We start from the raw sequence: 17,241 nt of genomic DNA, 5'->3' as shown, positions 1-17,241 counted from the left end.
TCTCTCCCCCCTCTCTTTTGCTCTCCCCCCTCTATTTTGCTCTCTCCCCCTCTCTTATGCTCTCTCTCTCTCTCACCCCTCTCTTTTGCTCCTCCTCTCTTTTGCTCTCTCCCCCCTCTCTTTTGCTCTCTCTCTCCCATCTCTCCTCCCTCTCTCTCTCTCCCCCCCCCCTCTCTCCCCCCCTCTCTCTCTTACTTTCTACCTCTTTCCCCCTCTATCTCTCTCCCCCTCTCTCTATCTCTCTCCCCCTCTCTCTATCTCTCTCCCCCTCTCTCTATCTCTCTCCCCCCCTCTATCTCTCTCCCCCTCTATCTCTCTCCCCCTCTATCTCTCTCCCCCTCTATCTCTCTCCCCGTCTATCTCTCCCCCTCTCTCTATCTCTCTCCCCCCTCTCTCTTTCTTTCTCCTCCCTCTCTTTTGCTCTCTCCCCCTCTCTTTTGCTCTCTCAATCCCCCTCTTTTGCTCTTTCTCTCTCCCCTTCTCTTTTGCTTTCTCTCTCTCTCCCCCTCATTTTTGCTCTCTCTCCCGCCTTTCTTTTGTGCTCTCTCCCCCCTCTCTTTTACTTTCTCCCCCCTTTTTTATGCGTGCTCTCTCTCTCTCCTCTCTTTTGCTCTCTCCCCTCTCTTTTGCTCTCTCCCCTCTCTTTTGCTCTCTCTCTCTCTCTATCCCCTCTCTTTTGCTCTCTCTCCCCCCTCTCTTTTGCTCTCTCTATCCCCCTCTCTTTTGCTCTTTCTCCCCACTCCATCTCTCTCTCTCACTCCCCCCCTTCTTTTGCTCTCTCTCCCCCTATCTTTTGCGCTCTCCCCTCTCTCTTTTGCTCTCTCTCTCTCCCCCTCTTTTGCTCTCCCTCTCTCATTTTCGTCTCTCCCCCTCTCTTTTGCTCTCTCTCCACCCCTCTCTTTTCTTTCGCCCCCTCTCTTTTGCTCTCTCACTCTCCTCCTCTTTTGCTCTCTCTATTTCCCCCGTCTCTTTTTCTCTCTCCCCCTCTCTTTTGCTCTTTCTCCCCCCCCCCTCTCTTTTGCTCTCTCTTCCCTCTTTTGCTCTAATAAAACATTGTAGTTTTTTTTTTTTACTACAATATTTATCTGCAGTTGGTTCGCTGCATTGTGGCATTGCACCCTGCCTTGTGCGGTATCACTTGTATTGCTGCGGAGTATCAGCATTGGCGTCTGACGTCATCAGCATGAGTCATTCATTGGCTGCTGGATAGTGGGTTCTGAGCGGCTGCTGGAAATTGTGTGCTCTCTTTTGCTCTCTCTCCCCTCTCTTTTGCTCTTTCCCCTCTCTTTTGGTCTTTCCCCTCTCTTTTGCTCTCTCCCCCTCTCTTTCTCTCTCTCTCCCCCCCTCTCTTTTGATCTGTCTCTCTTGCACGCACCCAGTCCCGCCCACACCACACCCGGCCCCACCCCCATCACACCCGGCCACACCAGCTCGTGTCTGGCCACGTCCACTCCCGCCCACCATTGTCAAGCCGCGGACAGCAGATCAGGTAGACTCTAAGGCCAGGTATGTTTGTATATGTGTATATGTATAAATGTGTGTGTATATATACTGTATATATAAATAAATATATATAATCTGTCTATATGGTATCTGCGATGACTTAATTTGAGCCATACAAGCCACTGCTGACTCTCAGAGAAAAAGTGATATTTGAAAATGAGTGCTCGGTCTCTCACAGTATGTGTGTTTGTCACCAAAAAAACTGTGAGAACTTTTACTAGAAGCATTTTTCCTATTGTACCCATCATCCTGCATATCTCAATTTTGACTTTTCTATTTTTTAAAAAAAACATGAAACCCAATTTTTTCCTTTCATGATTCGAATAGAGCACAACATTTTCTAATTTACTTCTTTGATCAAGTTATCTTTATTCTTTTAGTATCTTTTGTTGAAAATCAGGGCCGTACGTTCAGAAGCGTGCACGTTTCTGGCGCACTATATGGCAAGAATAATATCCATTTGCAAGAGCACTAGATGGCAGCATTATTTCCTGCCATGTAATGCTCTAGACAGCTACCTAGGTATCTCTTCAACAAAGAATATCATGAGAACAAAGCCAATTTTATTATAGAAGTAAATGGGAAACTTTAAAAAAAAATGTATGTTCTCTCTGAATCACAAAATATTTTAGGGGGTTACTAATCCCTTTAATTATATTTTACCAATTCAAAGTAATTCTAATGTAATGGAAGGGCTTAGACAACATGAAAATCACCCAAGCTGTCATCCACCAGGGAACTCTGATAGATGCATTACTAATAGCGTCTGTATATTTCATGTACAGCAGATGAAGGGGCGGGAGGATATTATTTAGTGATAACTGATTGGGATAATACAGGTAGACAACACATTTTAAACATCTTGTTGTCCAACAATTGATTGTTACAGCCTAGTGGGAGGGTGTTTGGTTGCTGTAAGGAATCCTAGGAATATTGTTAACTCTTTCATAACCATTGTTACACTAGTATGCAATAATAAAAAGGGAAATAGAACATTTACTGCTATTTCTACTTGTAAAACAGAAACGTAGTAGATAAATAAAGTACATATGCAAATCACTCCACTGGGTATAAGTTGAAGCAGTGGTCTCAAAGTACCGGCCCTAGGGCCATATGCGGCCCTCAAGGTAGTTTCATATGACCCTCCCTTGTTTATCAGGTAAATCATTAACTGAAGCCTGTATGTTTTTAAAGGGTTCTAAGAGGTGTCACTAGTTGATGTTCTATAGACATTCACTAGATAACTATAAAGACAAGCATGCCTTGTCAAGTGTAGACCCCATAATGCACTGCTTGGATAAATGTCCTTGTTACGTTGATCACCATACTTGGCAATCACAAGCTATAGATGACTGTGTATGTATACAAATCCCACCTTGTGCTACTACTTGGGTAAAGGTCACTTCCAGCTCCAAGTACTGTATATCCAGTTCCAGAGCACTCACTCTGAGTAAGGGGCTCCTATGGGAGAAGAACACTTTGCCAGTGGCCCCCAAGTACATTAAGCTTAATACCCCTGAGGATCATCATGAGTAATTAATGGTGTAAAACACTCCCAGCCAGTGAAGTGCTTTAAAACTGCTGCCCAACAATGAACCAAATATGGAACCCAACAGGACACCGTTCTTGGTTTAAAATGGGTGATGGGTTTGAAAGACTTTACTGGCAGATGACTCTAAGGGGCACATTTATCAAGTGTCGGGCGGACATGATCCGCTGTAGGACAGATATCAATAGTCAGGTCAGAGTTCAAAACCAGAAGATCAATCAGGAACCAGGTATCACATTAATTAAGAATAACAACAGAACCATCCGAAGAACAGTTCCAGGGTCTTTGCTCAGGTAGTCAGATGGTAATTGAAGGTACAAATAAGGTGAAAAACATCAGGAGACAATTCAGGAAACGGACCGCGAACCAGTGTTCCCTCTATGGCTGTATTTTATGAGCGTCCCTGCAGTGAAACAGTTAATAAGGCAGCCATACGTTGCTGTCTACATTGTGTAGTGTTTGCTAACTGCAGGGTGGGGTTCACTAAGTAACTGTTCCACTGCTGGGCTGCTGACAAAATCTGCTGTGAACAAGACCAGAATGGCAGACTGTGTAGAGGACCGCTAGGACCTCCATACAGAATAACCAAGCACTGAATAGAAGTCAGAGATGACCCTTTAACACATTTCCATTCAGTCTTTGGCGCCAAATAAGTGCAGGGATTATTTATGACAAAGGATTATAAATAGCTCTATCCTTAGCACATTCATTAACAGCCTCTTCAACAATGCGCTACCGGCTGCACTAATCCAAAAACCCCTATTTCTCCCACCACAGCCGCCATGGACTTAGCGCACCCCTGGCCCACAGCTCCAGCCCTGCAGGTAAATTGCAGCGCAGTCCTTACCTCGCCTCCGGACTTGACAGGGTATGAGACCAAGTGGCAATAAATAATTTAAAGAGACACTAAACTCACATTTGCTATTTAATTATTCAGATAGAGTAGCAATTTTAAGCAACTTTCTAGTTTACTCCTATTATCAAATTTTCTTTGTTGTCTTGCTATCTTTATTTAAAAAACAGGAATGTAAAGCTTAGGAGCCGACAAATGTTTGGTTCAGAATCTGGGTTACGCTTGCTTATTGGTTAGCTAAATATAGCCACCAATAAGCAAGCATTATCCAGGGTGCTGAAACTAAAATGGGACGGCTCCTAAGCTTACATTCCTGCTTTTTAAATAAAGATAGCAAGAGAACAAAAAAAATGATAATAGGAGTAAATTAGAAAGTTGCTTAAAAATTGCTGCTCTACCTGAATCATAAATAATAAATTTGGGTTTAGTGTCCCTTTAACCTTGAGTTGTGCTTTTCTACTTTTTTTTTGTACCTTTGCCTTGGACAGTTTTGGGAGCGCCTCTTTTGAGAAGCAACATTGAGTTTAGTGCAGATAAAGATGTATAAAGGTGCATAAAAGTGCAAAATAAAAATGCTTTAAGATGTTATTATTTTTGCATGATTGCTTGCATATAATTGTGTAATCCACCCATGTAAATTGATTAAACACATAGTTAAAACTATCTCCTGAGCACTGTTCCCTCTAAGGCTAGTTTTGTGAGTAGGCCAGCAGTGAAACAGTTAATTAGAGCAATTCGCAAACACAACACAATGCAGACTGCAAGTTGTGGTTCAATTATTAACCGTTTCACTGTTGGACTGCTCACAACACTGCTCCAGAGCAGTAAATGCACTATTGGGGACCTAGCTGAACACATCTGGTGAGCCAATAGCAAGAGGCATATGTGCATAGATACCAGTCCCCAGCTAGCTCCCAGTAGTGGATTGCCTGCTCTTAAGCCTATCTATGTATGCTTTTATGGGATAGAAAAGTCAAATTGACGTGCAAGAATGCATTTTAATTTGAAATAGAAGAATTTTTGCATTATATTTCCATTTACAAAAAGGCTTCTAGTGAACGTTATTATTGTTTCCAAGGCAATACACACATATGTAGGTGTTCAGTGATTATTGGGGGTGCTTCTCGCCCTAAGCACTCCGAGGAACCACCAGTGAAGAGCATGTTGCTTTCTAGGAGCCTGCTAATCAAGTGCTTATTTATTTAGTTTATGCTCATCTGATGATGACAGTGATCGGTGGCTCAGACTGACTTCAGGAGGGAACAGATAATGATATTTTTAAAAATGGATTTGTCATCAGACATTCATTTGTTGGCAGCAGAGCACTGAGTACATCTGCACATCTAATAATTCCCTATTTTCTGCCCCTTGGCTATTTGTTTGATAAGAGGAGCCCTTTCCCAGGGGCTGCACATTAATAATCCCACCTATTTGGACAGTTTGGGTGGGGGTTCACTGGGAATCCTGTTTTCTCATTTAACAAACAGGGATCTCCCTGGAGCTGAAGTATTTTTTCAGCGTTGTCTTTAAGTGTAGAAGGTGGGAGGGAGCTGTCTGACATATACAGGAGGCTGATCCATCCCTCTGCATCCAGTCTGCCTGACACAAACGAGGAGCAGGGACAGCTGCGGAACGCACTGGTTATGCTGGGGGACACTGTTAGGTGTGTGGATGACTCTGCCTTTCACAGATGTGCAGCAAACCAGAGGGATTATTACTGTTTGTGTCTATATGTTATTTATTAGGGGTCTACACTAACTACTGCAGATCATCAGACCTTGCCCTGACAACACCCACTTGGAATTACAATAATCATTACCAAATCACTCAAGGGTAGAGTGGACCTCTCAACCTGAGCTCTTCATCAGCTTATCTGTTCTTCTGGGCAGCTTGTTACCTTTAATCTCCTCCCTCACGCCACCCTGTGTCTTTTACAATTGTTGGTGATTTATCTGGAAGTGATTCAGGACTTGGGATTCCAAAAAAATGTCTTAGACCTGTGTCATCTTCATACCATGGTGGATTCTGACCAGTTTGTTGGAATTTTGGTTTATTAGATACTGATGGAGAATCTGTCTATTTGCTGCTGGAAGGATCGTGTAAGCATTGATTCTCCACCCTAAGGCCCTTAGATTTATTTTATTTTTGTACATGAAACAACTCTAGAGCCATGAGTGGACCCTCAGGGCTGGTCAGTACCTGCACACAACTAACGGAGATAGCAGTATCAGAAGATTGTCAAGTGAGATGGGTCATCTTGGAGCTTCTGACACCTATGTATGGTTTTGTCATCTGATGTCTGGAAACAGATCACAGTTATTTTAGGGGTACTCCTACATAGGCTTTAGTGACCCCTTCCTTCTTGGTATGTGACCATCAGGGGGGGACCGAACAATGTGCAAGGGTCTCTTGTTGCTTTATACAACCTGAGAGGGTCCCTTGATGCTTTATACAACCTGAGAGGGTCCCTTAGCGCTTCTTACAATGTGAGAGGGTCCCTCTGTGTATTATATAATGTGATAGGACTTCCAGGGTAATTACTTTACCCTGATCATCTGAGAAAGGTTCTCCAACAAGAAGCAACCAACCTGAACCTCCTGATATCCCTCACTAGGTATGAAATAAACCTACAAGATTTGCCTTTTTGTATTTTAATTATTTATTCTTTTGTCCTGGAATCCTATCTATCTTCCAAGTCTAATACTAATACTTCCCCTGGAAGATATTCCATGTATCCACTACCCTGTGCAAACTAATACCATACTCTTTCAGAGCAAAGCCTCTTGTTCTAGCACTGTCTGTTTATATAACATGATGTACTTGCTGTATGTTTTTTTTTTTTTTTTTTGCATGTTAATGTGTATGCCATATCTGCATTCCTCTAATACATCACTGTGATATCTTATTATCGAGCTTATCATTTGTTATTCACAAATTGCTTGGTAAGCAAAATGCTGAGTAATACACAGAAGGTCTAAAATTACCCTGTTCTGGCTTAAAAATGATATTCTGCAATGGGGGGGGGGGGGGGGGGGGGGGGTTAGATCTCATACACCATTAACTGTTCATATGTTGCAATTGTACTGTTCTTTACTATTCACGCATATTGGGTGTATTTTTATGCTACTATAATGTTAAAAGCACATATTGGGTTGCCTGTCAGTTATACTGATTCATACCTCATGGGTATTGCATTCTACTCTTTTTATCTCATGCATAAGAAGATAATTTGCATCATTAGATGCCCCAGGGAGGCAGTTGTTTCAGTACACAGGGGGGTGGGCTGATGTCATTATACAGGGATGAGCTCTAGACCGTGTCTCACTTTAACAAAACCATCAGCAGATGTGTTGTCCTATTGATCAATGAGGTGATGAGGAGGGGCTTTGGGCAGAAGCTTGGAGAGCTTTAGTGAATTAGCTACATGGAATTGCTGATGAAGTCTAAAGGTCTAACATAGACTGAATGAAATAAAATACAAGTTGAAGTGCAGGAGATTGGTGTATTGACTATACTCCTAGATTATATATCACCACCTCCTGATCAAGCTCATATAGTAATTGTATAAATTCTACTCAGCTGTGCAGATGTGCAACCTCTCCAGCTTCACCAATAAATAGATTCACTAAAGTTCCTACCAGTCTTTCCTTCTTTACCAGCCTCTCAAGTTTAAAGGGACAGTCTGCTCCAGAATTTGTATTGTTTAAGAAGATAGATAATCCCTTTAGTATCTATTCCCCGTTTTGCATAACTAACACTTTTTACCTCTGTGATTATCTTGTATCTAAGCCTCTGCAGACTGTCCATTATTTCAGTGCTTTTGAAAGATATGCATTTAAGCCAATCAGTGCTGACTCGTAAATAACTCCATGGGAGTGAGCACCGTGTAATCTATATGGCACACATGAACTGGCACTCAAAATGCAGTGAGGTATGAGGCGGGCTTTCAGGGTTTAGAAATTGGCATATGAGCCTACCTAGGTTTAGCTTTCAACAAAGAATATCAAGAGAACAAAGCAAATTTGATGATAAAACTAAATTGGAAAGTTGTTTAACATTGCAAGCCCTATCTGACTCATGAAAGTTTAAAGGGACATTAAACACTTTGAGATGGTAATATAAAATGATAAATTGTATATATAAAACAGCTCTGCAATATACTTTAATTTTTTATTTTGTCCTCTTTGCCTGTAATTCCATTCTGAAATTGTGAGCTTTTCAGTTCCTGTTAGAAATGGAAGTGCAGAACACTGTTACATTCCACACAGCCATTGGTTGCACACTCTAGTGACCTATTAATAACGGTCCCTAATTGGCCACAGCAGAGAAGGTAACACAAGTTACAACATGGCAGCTCCCAGTGTTTTATAGACACTAAAACTTAACACTTATTTTGTCACTTTTTAAACAGCTAATGAAACTTTAAAAAATACATCTACATGTTAGTCATGGACTAATCTGTTCTTTGAATGCATCATTCTATCTCGCATGTATTTAGTGTTTAATGTCCCTTTAATGTTGACTACACTGTCCCTTTAATCAGTGTTATATGCAGCCAATTCACCAAAGATCACTCTATCCTCTCCGGCATTTCTGCCCTCCCCAGTACCTACAGCTTCACCAGTTCCTTTGTTATACTATACAGATAATGTAGCTGATTCACTAAAGCTACAACTAGCCTTCTTTTTTTGACCAGTCTCTCCAGCTTAAAATCGGTTTCTATGCCATTATATGTAGATAATTCAATAAAGCCCCATCTATCCTGTCCAGCATCGCTGGGCTCACCAATATCTTCAACTAATACTTGTTCCTTTGTTATTCTATGTAGCTGATTCACCAAAGCTCCTTTGTTATTATAGCCTCTCCATCTGGATCAGTTCCAATATAATTTATGTAGCTGATTCACTAAAGCTCCTTACAACCTCTCTATCTGCACCAGTTCCTATATTATTTATGTAGCGGATTCACTAAAGCTCCTTACAGCCTCTCCATCTGGATCAGTTCCTATATAATTTATGTAGCGGATTCACTAAAGCTCCTTACAGCCTCTCTTTCTGCACCAGTTCCTATATTATTTATGTAGCTGATTCATTAAAGCTCCTTACAACCTCTCCATCTGCACCAGTTCCTATATTATTTATGTAACTGATTCACTAAAGCTCCTTACAGCCTCTCCATCTGCACCAGTTCCTATATTATTTATGTAGCTGATTCACTAAAGCTCCTTACAGCCTCTCCATCTGCACCAGTTCCTATATTATGTATGTAACTGATTCACTAAAGCTCCTTACAGCCTCTCTATCTGCACCAGTTCCTATATTATTTATGTAGCTGATTCACTAAAGCTCCTTACAGCCTCTCCTTCTGCACCAGTTCCTATATTATTTATGTAGCTGATTCACTAAAGCTCCTTACAGCCTCTCCTTCTGCACCAGTTCCTATATTATTTATGTAGCGGATTCACTAAAGCTCCTTACAGCCTCTCCATCTGCACCAGTTCCTATATTATTTATGTAACTAATTCACTAAAGCTCCTTACAGCCTCTCCATCTGCACCAGTTCCTATATTATTTATGTAACTGATTCACTAAAGCTCCTTACAGCCTCTCTTTCTGCACCAGTTCCTATATTATTTATGTAGCTGATTCACTAAAGCTCCTTACAGCCTCTCCATCTGCACCAGTTCCTATATTATTTATGTAACTAATTCACTAAAGCTCCTTACAGCCTCTCTATCTGCACCAGTTCCTATATTATTTATGTAGCTGATTCACTAAAGCTCCTTACAGCCTCTCTATCTGCACCAGTTCCTATATTATTTATGTAGCTGATTCACTAAAGCTCCTTACAACCTCTCTATCTGCACCAGTTCCTATATTATTTATGTAAGTGATTCACTAAACCTCCTTACAGCCTCTCCATCTGCACCAGTTCCTATATTATTTATGTAACTGATTCACTAAAGCTCCTTACAGCCTCTCCATCTGCCCCAGTTCCTATATTATTTATGTAACTGATTCACTAAAGCTCCTTACAGCCTCTCCATCTGACCCAGTTCCTATATTAGTTATGTAGCTGATTCACTAAAGCTCCTTACAGCCTCTCCTTCTGCACCAGTTCCTATATTATTTATGTAGCTGATTCACTAAAGCTCCTTACAGCCTCTCCTTCTGCACCAGTTCCTATATTATTTATGTAGCGGATTCACTAAAGCTCCTTACAGCCTCTCTATCTGCTCCAGTTCCTATATTATTTATGTAGCTGATTCACTAAAGCTCCTTACAGCCTCTCTATCTGCACCAGTTCCTATATTATTTATGTAACTGATTCACTAAAGCTCCATCCAGCCTCTCCATTTTCACCATTTCCTATGTTATGCAATGGAGCTATTTCTCTAAAAGCTTCCTTTAACCTCTCCAGGTCCACCAGCCTCTGTAGGTTCACCACTTTCTCTGTTATTTAATGTATTTGATTCACTAAAGCTTCCTTTATCCTCTCCAGCTTCATCAGCCTCTCCATCTTAAACCAGTTCCTATTTCACGCTATGTCATTTTATTTTTCTGAAGCTCACACATCTATATTCTTTAATTAATCAGTGGAATATTATAACATATTAACTGGTGAAGCGGGAGAGGTTGGATTTAGTGAATCGTGTTCCTAGAATTACATAGGAATAGATATGAATCGAAAGACTTACATAATTATAGCCAAAATGACTCTCAATTATGATTATATTTCCTTAATGTTTTGTGTTCAGGGTAGAGTATGTTCTAAATAAGTCTTGCGTTAAATAAATAAGAGTCCAGTGTCTTTAATACAAATTGTTCAGGTGTGTTTAAGTCCTGCTGCAGAGTAGAACCAAAATAGCAGACTGCATATTATTTGCTTATATTTTCACTAAAGAAAATTAAGTGTAATTCTATTATAAGCCTCAAAATCACATAAATAAAGTTATAGGGGCCCATTTATCAAAGGTCTTGCGGTCCGGATCCGACAGTGTGGATCAGGTCCGCAAGACCTCGCTGAATGCGGAGAGCAATACGCTCTCCACATTTAACATTGCACCAGCAGCTCACAAGAGCTGCTGGTGCAACGCCGCCCTCTGCTGATTCGCGGCAATCGTCCGCCAGCAGGGAGGTGTCAATCAACCCGATCGTACTCGATCCGGTTGATTTCCGGCGATTCCTGTCCGCCTCATCAGAGCAGACGGACAGGGTTATGGAGCAGCGGTCTTTGGACCGCTGCTTCATAACTGCTGTTTCTGGCGAGTCTGAAGACTCGCCAGAAACACGGGCCCACAAGCTCTGTTCGGAGCATGATAAATGGGCCCCATTGTATCAGACAATTTGGGCTAGATTACAAGTGGAGCGCTAAATTATCACACGCCCGCAAACGGGCCACATTATAAGTGGCTGTTTATTGCCAACACAAGTTTGCAGTAGCAATTAGCGCTTATAAAATTAACCAGATCAGATCTCTTGTTAATTTTATAAATTTGCCCCAAATGTCCCCAAAATACAGTGTAGTGTATTTTATAAAAAAAAATAATAGATGCTGCTATCTCTATTTTTTAATAAAATAACTACACTAGGCAGAATTTGGGGGTAAAGTGGGGTGTGAATGGCACTGAAAAGGTCTACGGGAACTGTGTGTTCCCTGTAAATATATATGTGTATGCTTATATACATATATATTTGTGTTAATATGTGTATATTCAAATAAATATATATGTATATAATCATATATATTTATATTTGCTGCCATCGTTGCACTGCTTACCACCTTCACTGCGCTTAGGTTCTGATGCTGTCTCTGATGGAGTCTATGGAAGTGCACTCTCATGATTGCAATGTTTCCCAGCAATGCGAACACAAGCTCGCGTTTGTATTGCTGACAAGTTGTAATACAAGAGCCCAATAGCGTGCACTGGTATTACACTGTGGAGCGCAAATATAGCTTCCAATCGATATTTAGCGCTCTACTTGTGATCTGGCCCTTTATATGTATCTGACTTGCCGTGTGACTATGGGGCTGATCCTATAGAACGTGTTTGTCCACTCCAACATGGAATTCTATGAAAAAAATGTCTGTCCCTGCAAGTGGCGAGATTTCTCCCATAGAGGTAATGAGAGCTCTCTGTTAGAAAAGTTTGCAACGGAGAACGAGGTACATAGGGAGACCCCAGCGTATGTTTAAACTTTAACATTATACCTAATACAAATCAAATTATGTTTTCAGTGTACTGTACCATAAATTCACATTCATAGCTTTTCCTTTTAGAGTAATTAGTGTTTTGAGTATTTTGCTAAAAGCTCACAACCATTTTAAGTTGCGAGAAAAAACTGTGAGATCAGTAAAACAATAATGTTTACAGAATTACGGTGAGATTTGAGAGAAAATTTCATACAGTCCAATGGAACACCCATGTTCATCCTGTAATGAAAAAACAATAATTACGTTTTGTATTTCTTCCTATTTTTTTTTTATTGCACAGCCAGTGTACTAAAATTACGATTTACACTGTAAATATTTAATATGATTTATTCCTGTGTAATTTACCTACAAATTTTATGTTTTCAATAAAATAACAATTTTGTTACGATTTTTGATGCACCTTAACAATACAATTTTTTTCCTGGGTATTTTTCTGTGAATGGTCCAATTATTCATTTTTGTATGTTTTTTTTAAATTACCATTTTCATGTTGCACTTTTGTAATGTACTGTATGTATCTAATTCCCATATAAAAATGCAGTATACGCTCTTAGCGAGACACCCCATTTTCAGAGTAAAAAGTGGCTTTAGATAATTCAACCAGGGAAATAGAAGGGCTGGCAGCATTCTTACAGAGGTCCGAATCTATTTCATTGGTGGAATTCTATAAGGCCCCTTTTTACCCTGAAAACAGGATGTTTCGCTAAGCGGCATATACTGCATTTTCATATGGGAAGGAGATATATACATTACAAAAGTGTACAATTACATTTGTAACTTAAAAATCATACAGAACGAATAATCATTCCCACAAAAATAAGCAGAAAAAAATGTAACCTCCCGGTGCCAGATCCCCCCTCCATCACCTTCAACCCCCTTCCATGCCTATGGCCTTTTTTGCCTCTATAGGCCCCCACACCCTCGTCAGGAGCGGACTTGAAGAAATTCACTACGCATTAGCATAATGCTCGCTCTGTGACCTCCTTGATGAAAGATGTGACCCTATGGCAATGGAAGCCCATTGGGAAAAGTCCCGGCAGGGCAATCCGACACTCTGCATTTTTATGTTCCTATTCAACTCCCTGTAAAATGTTTAATTGTCCATAGTAAAATCACTTTGAAATGTACATCGTTATTTATTGTATGTTTAATCAAATTTAAATATGACTAGCATGTTTTTCCCCCCCATAGAGATGAGAAGATTCAGAACATTGACCCAGCAACGTGCTTATTAATGATTGCTCAATCAGTGCAGCAGCTCATTTTTATTTGTCCCTAATAGGCCACAGTAAAGATAATAAGGTGAACGTCTTTACAAAGCTTTTTGTTCAAGGGATATGTCTCAGAACTACAAAACGATGCAAATTTTGCTAAAAAAGAAGACATTGAAATGCTTTTTTATGTATATAAGCCAAGTTAGGTGCACTCTCATGAACTGTTTTTAAATGCCAGGGTGCTGAATGAAGATAGGATACAGCGGATAGAAGACAGCACTTACTGGGCTTAAATAATGCAATAATAGCCTTTAAATACTAAAAAAAAAATAATTAAAGGCTATTATTGCATTATTTAAGCCCAGTGAATGCTGTCTTCTATTCCCCCCCATCTCCCTGCCACACTCTTTTTTTTTTTTTTTTTTTTCCTGTAGCGGTCTCACCCCTTCCAGCGATGGCTGCCTACCCGCCTTCCTCCTAACCCTCCCACGCCACCAACGATCAGCACCACCACTGCCCGATGCAGAGAGGGACACAGAGTGCCCCTCTCTGCTTCGGTACCTCTGCAAGACTATTTCTGCACAGCCCCACTTGTGGGCATGCAAAAATAGCGCAATCTCTATACTTTTAGCAAGATCGCGGCAGTGAGAGGCCAAGGGCTTAACAACCAGCGCCATCCTCGTGCTTGTCTTGTGCAATCTCTTAAGGGGTTAAGGCCAGGTATGTTTGTCTCGCACAGTCTCTGCTGCGCATGACTGCGTTGGACAAACATACTTGGCCTTTTATTATATAGTATATTTTTACACCTGATCATCACATCTGTATAAGCTTGTTTGAAATCCCATTCCAAAATCATGAGCATTAAAGGGCCATTAAACTTGACATTTCAACGACTCATACAATGTTTCAATATTGCAAGTGAAACATTATTGCAATATATATTCATTATTTATTTTTCTGCATTTTGCTTTAAAATACATATAAAAATTGTGCTTGTTTCACTTTCCCCCAGAGAGGTTTGAGTTAATACTTTTAGGCAATTTATGTGAGCTTTTGTTTACTTCCCCCTCACCCCTAAGATTCTCAGCAGTCACATGTTTGTAAAAAGTGAATTATCAGTTTTGCATCAACAATCATGATAGTAGAACCATTCTTTGCAATAGTAACTAAGTTGAACCACCTTAAGAGAAGAGATATAAGGGCAGGCTTCCCCAGTCTCTCTCAACTGCACGTGTGCAAACAGAGTTTGTGTTATATCTGAATATTAGTTTGTGATAGGTTAGCAGGGGTTCTTTTGTTCTGTTTGTGATTGGTTAGCAAGGGTTATTTTGTTCTGAGGGACAGGGAAATCTGTAAAATGAATAAACATAAAACAATATAATCATTTGAAAAAAGCTGCAGTTTTCATTGCAAAATTATTCTCAGTAATGAAGGTTCAAAATCAAGTAGTTTACAATTTGTGTTTTGTGTCCCTTTGACATGGAGTTGGCCAGTGCCACCCCTTTGAGGCTATAATAGTCACCACTTTTCTGGGGACGCTTTAACACAAGATTTTGGAGTGTGTCTGTGGGACCATTCAGCCAAAAGAGCATTTGTGATGTACAAACCTAATGTTGGATGAGAAGATCTGGCTCACAATTGTTGTTGTAATTTCTAATTTCAATGGGATTGAGGTCAGGGCTCATGCAGGTATCTCATGCGCCTCTACACACAAACTACCCAAGTCATGTCTTCATGGACCTCACTCTGGGCATTGTCATGTTGGAACAGGAATGGGCTTTCCCCAAACTGTTGCCACATAGTTGGAACTTAAAGGGACACTCAATCAAAATTAACCTTTCATGATTCAGATAGAGCAGCAATTTTAAACAACTTTCCAATTTACTTCCACTAACAAAATGGCCACAGTCGTTTTATATTTAAACTTTTTGAGTCACCAGCTCCTACTGAGCATGTGCAAGAATAAGTGTGTATGCATTTATGAATGGCTGATGGCTGTCACATGGTACGTGTATGCATTTGTGATTGGCTGATGGCTGTCACATGGTACAGGGGGAGTGGAAAAAGACATAACTTTTAAAATTGTCAGAAAAAAAATCTACTACTCATTTAAAGTTCAGACTAAGTGCTATTGCACTGTCTTGTTATCTTGCATTTGTTGATTATGGAAATCTACTGTGTTGACTGGTCCTTTAAGCACCCAATTGTCTAAAATGTATTTGTATCCTGAAGCATTAAAGGGACACTCAAGTCAGAATGAAACTTTCATGATTCAGATAGAGCAGCAATTTAAACAACTTTCCAATTTACTTCCATTAACAACATGTGCACAGTCTTTTTATATTTGCACTTTTTGAGTCACCAGCTTCTACTGAGCATGTGCAAGAATTCACTGAATATAAGTATATGCATTTGTGATTGGCTGATGGCTGTCACATGATACAGGAGGAGTGGAGATAGTAGATTTAATTTTTTTGACAAATTTCAAAGTTATTTCTAAGTGCTATTGCATTGTCTTTTTATTGTGCATTTGTTATACAAATTTACTGTATGTACTGGTCGTTTACTGGAACTAAGGGACTGAGCTCAAACCCTGAAAAACAGTCCCACACCATTATCCCTCCTCTTCCAAACATTATAGTAGGCACTATGCATTCCAGTAGGCAGCATTCTCCTGGCCTCCATCACATCTAGTTTTTCCATTAGACTTTCAGATAGTGAGGTGGGATTCATTCCTCTAGAGAACACATTTCCACTTCTCCAGTCCAGTGACTGTGCTTCACACCTCTCCAGCCGACACTTGTCATTGTGCATGTTGATATGAGGCTTGTGCACAGCTGCTCGGGCCATGGAAACCCATTTCATGAAGCTCCTGACGCACAGTTCTTATACTGATGTTGTTTTCTGAGACAGTTTGGAACTCTGTAGTGAGTGATGCTACAGATGATTGGTCAATTTAAGAGCTATGTGCTTCAGTGTTCGTCAGCCCTGCTCTGTCTGTTTGCGTAGTCTACTATTTTGTGCCTATGCTGTTGCTTCTAGATGTTTCCACTACACTACTTGAATGTTGGCAAAAAGGGCATCTTAAAACAGTGCCATGATTAAAGTCAGTGAGCTCTTCGGTACGACCCACTGCACTGCCAATGTTTATCTTTAGAGTTTTCATAGCTATGTGCTGGATTGTATGCACATGTTAGCAATGGATGTGGTTGAAACACCTGAACTCAATTAGTAGAGGTTTCCATATACTTTTGGCCATAATGTGTAGATAGATATGGAGATGGGATGGAGATAGATTAATATGGAGATGGGATGGAGATAAATATGAAGATGGAGATAGATAGATTGTTGATAGATGGTAGATAGATTGATTGACAGACAGATGGATAGATGGATGGATCGATAGATAAATACATAGGTAGATTCTTTAATACACTTTTAATTAAATGTACACTAAAAATGCAGTGACAGAGTTAAAAGTGACATGACCGATCTGTTTGTTTAGTGTGTGTGGAATGACGCACGTTAGCAGAAATCTGTGTGATTGAAACTTGGAATATTTAATGAGCGTTTGTTTCCAAACCTCATGTTGCTTGAATGACTGTATTTGGGGGATGTATTTTTGTGTGTGAAATCAGTATATATTTACTGATATATTCTTTGTTTCCTTGGTATCGTTTGTTGAAAGGCAAGGATGTATGCTTTGGAGATGGCTCATTTCCAGAGCACTATATGGCAGCAGTTTGGCAAGAATGTTATTCATTTGCAAGAGCACTAAATGGCAGCACAATTTTCCTGTTATGTAGTGGCTACCGATGCCTACTCGGTGACAATTATCATAGGAACAAAGCAAATTTTAGTCTAGAAGTAAATTGGAAACCTTTTTTTTAAATGGTATGCTCTGTCTG

At 40.2% G+C, this 17,241-nt stretch overlaps 1 protein-coding gene across 1 annotated transcript in view; it reads left to right on the top strand.

Moving 5' to 3' along the window:
• Positions 1 to 5,514: 5,514 nt before the first annotated feature.
• LOC128666795 (leucine-rich repeat and fibronectin type III domain-containing protein 1-like protein) overlaps positions 5,515 to 17,241 on the top strand; it is a 92,046-nt gene continuing 80,319 nt past the window's right edge. The window contains exon 1 of the mRNA XM_053721590.1: positions 5,515 to 6,519. The gene's annotated coding sequence lies outside the window, so the exon portion shown is untranslated. The remainder of the gene's footprint in view (positions 6,520 to 17,241) is intronic.

The sequence above is a fragment of the Bombina bombina genome, chromosome 7, assembly GCF_027579735.1.
Source record: "Bombina bombina isolate aBomBom1 chromosome 7, aBomBom1.pri, whole genome shotgun sequence".
Taxonomy (NCBI): domain Eukaryota; kingdom Metazoa; phylum Chordata; class Amphibia; order Anura; family Bombinatoridae; genus Bombina; species Bombina bombina.
The sequence above is the reverse complement of the archived record's forward strand: the minus strand, read 5'-3'. Positions and strand labels throughout refer to the sequence as shown.